Source organism: Triticum aestivum, chromosome 1D (genome assembly GCF_018294505.1).
Source record: "Triticum aestivum cultivar Chinese Spring chromosome 1D, IWGSC CS RefSeq v2.1, whole genome shotgun sequence".
Taxonomy (NCBI): domain Eukaryota; kingdom Viridiplantae; phylum Streptophyta; class Magnoliopsida; order Poales; family Poaceae; genus Triticum; species Triticum aestivum.
The window spans coordinates 14,304,790-14,311,050 of NC_057796.1; positions in this window are offsets into that span (position 1 = coordinate 14,304,790).

Consider the following 6,261-nt stretch of genomic DNA (forward strand, 5'->3'; position numbering starts at 1 on the left):
CACCCGATTCCTCCTTCTGGGTGCCAAAAGTCCCATCCAAAGGCTTTGGAGCCCGCGCCAAGAAAGATGACTCCCTGGTCTCTTCGGTTTCTCCATGCTAGATGCCTCCACCGCCCAAAAAACCTCAATCATCATCGCCGCCAAGCCCTTGATCAGCACCTACCGCTCCTGCTTCCTCTCCACCAGCAACGCCATCACCTTCGTGTAGGAGATATGCCCTAGAGGCAATAATAAATGATATTATTTATCTCCGAGTTCATAATTATGTTTATGTTCCATGCTATAACTGCTATGGTTCTCGAGTCTGCAATAACCACGAGGCTCGGAGGAAGACTCATATGCACGTGTGGAATAATAAACGGTAAAATGTATTCCTAGTCTGGCCTCTAAGACTAGCTCAAGTGTTGCATGATGGTTATGTTTTCCTGATCATGGGCATGTATATGCCAGCAACCTTGAGGGCACAATGTTAAGAGAACATTTGTGTTGAATCGACCCGGCATGATGTTATGCTATGAGATTCATTCGTCACAAGTTTATTGGTACATAACACAGAGATGGTTAACGTTTGCATGATTCCTTAGACCATGAGAGTATCGAGTTTCTTCATGCTTGCTTCATGAACTTTGGGGTTTGTTAAACGTCATCCGTAAATGGGTGGCTATTACGGCGGCTTACGGGTTCATGGAAAAGTGTGTCAAGTAACTTGATAGCTCAAGATTGGGATTTGCTCCTCCGACGATGGAGAGATATCTCTGGGCCCTCTCGGTGTTACGGTATCCATCATCGTCTGGCCAGACACTTTGTGATTTGATCACGGGGATGCCGGAACACGATAACGAGAAAAGAGAACAATACCGGTAACGAGGTAACTAGCATAGTGGACAAGTTGTTGATCCACGGGAATGCCAACATGTCTCATCTCGGGTATTTGTAACATATCGCGAAGCAACAGGAATAGCACACGGCAAATGGAGGTTCACTCGAATATTTATTCGTGTGGGTATAGGGGTCAATATGGGTGTCCACGGCTCCGATGTTGATCATTGATCGGAAGGGGTTCCGGGTCATGTCTATACTTCACCGAACCTATAGGGTCACACGCTTAAGGGTCATCTATCTGCTGAATACTAGACAGGGAGTCTGAGAGAAAATCACCGAAAAAGTTTTCGGTCACCGAAAAAGTTTCGAACAGCGGAATCGTACCGCAGAGAGAGGTCATCGGATAAGTTTCGATGATAGCGAAAAGTTGTTTCGGGATACACCATTAAGTCAAATTGGTTTCGGCACATGCCTGATAATTCTTGGAGGATGCCAGAATCATTCTGGAAGCTTTTTGGAATTTTCTGAGATAAAAACCGGAAATGTTCCGGAGCTGCCGGAGCCACTTCAGATGCGTTTCGCAGATGAAAATCACTAAAACCGGAATTGTTTCGGAACGCGTTGAAAATTATTTTAGTGGGTACTGGAAATGTTCTTAGCCCACATAAATATTTTCAGTTCGATTAGACGCTGAAAAATGTCGTCGTGAATAGTGAAAATCAGCTTTATGGTTACTTTATGGAAGCCACCTTTTGGGGCTTTGCTCCAAAAGATCTTGGGGATGACATGGATGGATAGGAGCCATTTTTGGGCCCCTCATGGGGGTGTGGCCGGCCACATGGGGTATCCCCCCTTGGGGACCCTCTTGTTCCTTGGTTTCACTCCTAGGTCCTTGTGGAAGGACTTCATTCATGTGCATTTTGGGTTTTTTGTGAAACTACCCTACCCCCTTGGGATTTCCTATAAATAGAGGTGGAGGGGCAGCCCTCCACACTCATCCCTTGCTCTCATACACATGCCATGCATTATCTGGCTTCTTCTCTCCCTCCCACGAAAAGAGTTTCGTAGAGCCATAAGGCTGTCTGGGTTCCGGCAGGAACTAGTTCTGGACGACGAAGCCCTGCCGGATAGATGACACCGTATGTGTGCAACTCTGTAGAGAGATTGTAGTTTCGTTCTTAGTTCGTGAGTGCCTCCCGAAGGGCTGTCCGTGTGACCGTCCGAGTTTCGAAGGTCCTCCCGAAGGGCTGTCCGAGTGACCGTTCGAATTTCGAAGGTCCTCCCGAAGGGCTGTCCGCGACACCGTCCGGGGGGCTGTTCGACCGCCTCCTAGAGGGTTGTCTGAGGAGCAGATGAGGGTATACATCCTCGCGGTTGGGAGGTTGTAAATCCTAGCTGCGGGGATCTGCACCGCCGATCGTCATCGACTCTACTTCCCGCTGCGCTACGAGTCGGTAACGAAAAAGATCAAACCATGTATGCAGTCTCCATAGTGGTCCTGGGCTGGTGCGTAGGTCGGAAATTTTTTGTTTTCTGTTGCGTTCCCCTACAGTGGCATCATGAGCCGTGCTATGCGTAGATGCAGGTTGCGATCTAGAATACATAGAGATGTATGGGTATTGCATAATATAATTTTGGAGTGGATGAGATCTATTGCTGAAAATTATTTATGCGGGTGACAGATGAAATCTGTTACCCGACGTTCTTGTTGCTTCCCTAGAATTTGCGTTTTCTCAATCTCGAGACAACATGGTGGAATTTGACAAAGTTCTGGCAATCCGTGATCCTGATTGATCATGGAAGTGCTATCAGTTCTTTGGGTTCTCCCGTAGTCAAAAGAAAGATGAAATTCGCAGATGAAAGGGCATTGCAGATATGATCTGCACGGGGGTCATGCGTATGACGAAGTTTAGTATGGGGCTCGAGATTTAATTATCCCGTGTTTCATACACCCTGAGATGTTAATCTAGCAACCTGAATAATCATACTTGATGATAAAACGTTGGTAGCTGCGGTTTAAGTCAAAACCTTAGAAACCACGTAAAATAAAATTTTGCATAAACCTATTAGAGGCGTCTAACTTGGTTTTGCAGGATGTGCATGTGATGTGGTATAGCAGTGCTCATACTAATTCGATTATGTATGAGATGACTATATGATGTAATTTGATTAACATGACCTGCGTGTCATGATTCGGCATGATGGCTGGAGCCATATGATTGCACTTTAATGACCTGCGTGTCAACCTTGTTATAATGCATTATTTTGTTAGCTATAGAGATAGCAATATTATCTGGTGCATCGACAAGGTGGTGGCAATCTTCGCGAAGGTGAACACCGACGCGAATGCTGAAGACGAAGAAATGAAATACTTCTCCGTCAGAAAGGGCTATACCATATCATGCTATTATGAATTGCATGAGATGTTTATCCCTTATGATGCACCCTTCTTGATTGCGCGGTAGTCGCTTTTATTAGGGTGATCTCTCACTTAAAATATCAAGTAGTTAGTGTTCTCCCAAGTGTAGCACCGTCACGGCACCTATCTTTTCGGGGTGCGCCATGGATGCATGGGTACGAACGATTAGAGAAGTGTGAGGTGGGTGAGGTCAGACCTCGCAGCAAGATCACTTGGTTGTCTTAACGTTCATGGCAGGATCGTCCTGAGCTCGGAACACACGCATCGAAAGATGAGCAAGAGTCACATAGAGATGTGATCGGCAAGTTGGCCTACCGATTAAAATTCCCGTTATGAGATGATGATTCTATGGCGATGAATTGAAGTCTGGATCTTGTATCACTCAAAATTAATTGTGAGAGATATTGATTTGAGTGGGAGCGCACTGTTGAATTAACACGTTTAATTCTCAGTGCAATTAATTATGAACACTGTCTAAGTGTTTCTTGCATAATAGTTGTAGAATAATGGCTCGCATTTCCACCTTCCCTTGAATAGCTGTTAAATATCTGGTTAAAACTTTACGATTGGTACCATAATATGAGGATTGTCCTCAAAAGTGCCGAGAAGGACTTTGTCCTATCGCATGCTTTCCGTATCCTCCCGCTAATGCTATGGATCATGTGACTCTCGTCCTTTGATCCAAAAGCTAGAATTCTGTTACGGTCAAGTGGAATATGTTTGCTTCCATGAAACCCAAACTTCGAAAGTTGGGATAGTTATATGATATTCATGGAACTGAAAATTATTTTCAGATACAAACAAAGCAATGTTTGTTTGCAAGTATTAGTAAAAGTGTTTACTATGCATTTGACTGTTGGGAAAGGGATCCAGAAGAACGCCTGTCATATAATGAAAGGTGAATAAAACAACAACTTAAAGAGAAAGGAAGTGTCCAAAGGGTGTTAGTATGACTTACACGCCTAGGAAGTCCGGGGCTAATGCCACTCTTAAGTTGGGTGCTTCTTCTGAGAGTAGGAGAAATACTAAAAGTTATACTGCTAGAAGTATAAAGGCAAAAGGAAAGAAGACTGGAATATCCAGCTCATGTATGAATGTCATACAAGTTTTTGATGTATAGAAGGCTGGTCAAAGATATAGTTCTTGTGAATTATGGTTAAACACGTTAATCACTAATTCTTGGGTATTGTGAGTTCATCACAAAAATGCCCGCTCGATTGCATTCTGTTGCAACTCGATGTAAGAACTACTATGGCCTGAAAGACTAGCTAGAAATGAGGTTAAGGTATACACAGGGAACATAGTAAATGTTACTATTCCTTCCATCGGTGTATTGCCGTTTGTATTTATTTTCATAATTCATTTAGAGTTTTACAAACTCTATCCCATTGCATAAGGCATCTTGCAAGAAGGTTGTTCATAAGAGAACTTTTTATGTTCGATGTTATGAATAACACAAGGGCCATACTTTCATTATGAATGAGATGTATGTTATGAATATTGATAATAATACAATACCTCTGGGTTTACTTTAATAATTCATTTTAGAGTTTCATACACTCTAGCCCATTGCACAATGTTTGTTGCAAAAGAGTTGTTCATAAAAACAACAATTGTTGTTAAGTATTATGAATAACATAAGGGCCATACTTCCATCATCGATGGGACGTATGTTATGAATATTGAGGGTAATATGATACATCCATAACACTGACGCTAAATGTCGCAAGACTAAAAGAATACCACACAAGTGTGGCACTACATTTGGTCACATTGGAGAAACCCGCATGGAAAATTCCATTATGATGGATTTTGAAGTCTTTTTGATTTTGAATCATCTGACACTTGCAACTTTCCTCCGAAAAGTGAAGTGACTAAAATACCGTTCACAGGCCATAAGGAACGAACAACAAACTTATTAGTGATCATACATTTGATGTGTGTGGTCCGATAAGTGTTGTTAGTGGTGGATTTATTTATCTTCAGAAATGACTCAAGTAGATATATGGATATTTACTTGGTGAGACATAAGTCTGGATCTTTTGAAATCATTCGAAAGGTTCTCAAAAATGAAGTAGAAGTTATTGTAACAAGAAAATTATGCTTCTGCAATTTGATTGCACAAAGGAATATTTGAGTTACATGTTTAGCGAATGTCTGATGAGTTGTGAAAGGGGTTTCATAACTTGCACCTCCCGGAACACCACTGCAAGTGAAAGTCCGTGGAGATGTAATCAAACCATTTATGACATGGTAAGGTCAAAGATGACATAAATAAATTTTCCATTATCCCTTTTAAAGTGATGCTTTAGAGACTGCGGCTTTTACACTGAAAAGAGCTACATCGGGTCTGTTGAAATGAAGCCATGGTATGGTACGCCCAACCATGTTATATCTTTTCTTCACATTTGGAATATGGGGCTTGTGTAAAAGGTTACAAACCTATTCCAAATCAGACAAGTGTTACTTTGTAGGTTATACCAAAATGTTGGGTATTCCTCCCTCACTATACCGAGGCAAATAGTTTTGCCGCGAAACGGTGTGCTTTTAAAGAGAATGGTTCTTTCAAAAAGGTGAGTGGGAGAATAGTGCAACTCGACGAGATAAACAGTATCTACGTCATCAGATCAAAGGAAAGAGACCTTGGAAGTAATTCCAGAGTTTCCTACTGTGACTGATACGGAAGTCTCTACAATAAAATGTATGAACTTCGGTCGAACTTGCAGCTGAACCACGTAGGCAAGGCCCGTGCAAACCTCTCAGGTGCGCAAACGAGATATTGTTGTTAGACAACATTATACCTACGATACACAAAGAAGCGTTGATGGGCCCTGACTCCGGAATTGGCTAAATACCAATACAACCCGAGTTAGTTTCCATATAAGTGATTCAAGATTAAAACCTTGATACACCTTTCGGAAGACTTAGAGTCTAACGAATATTTATGGAACTTAAAACTGATACGGATAAAATGTTTTATCCATAAAGCTCGACTTGTTGAAATAATACGATGAGGTTGT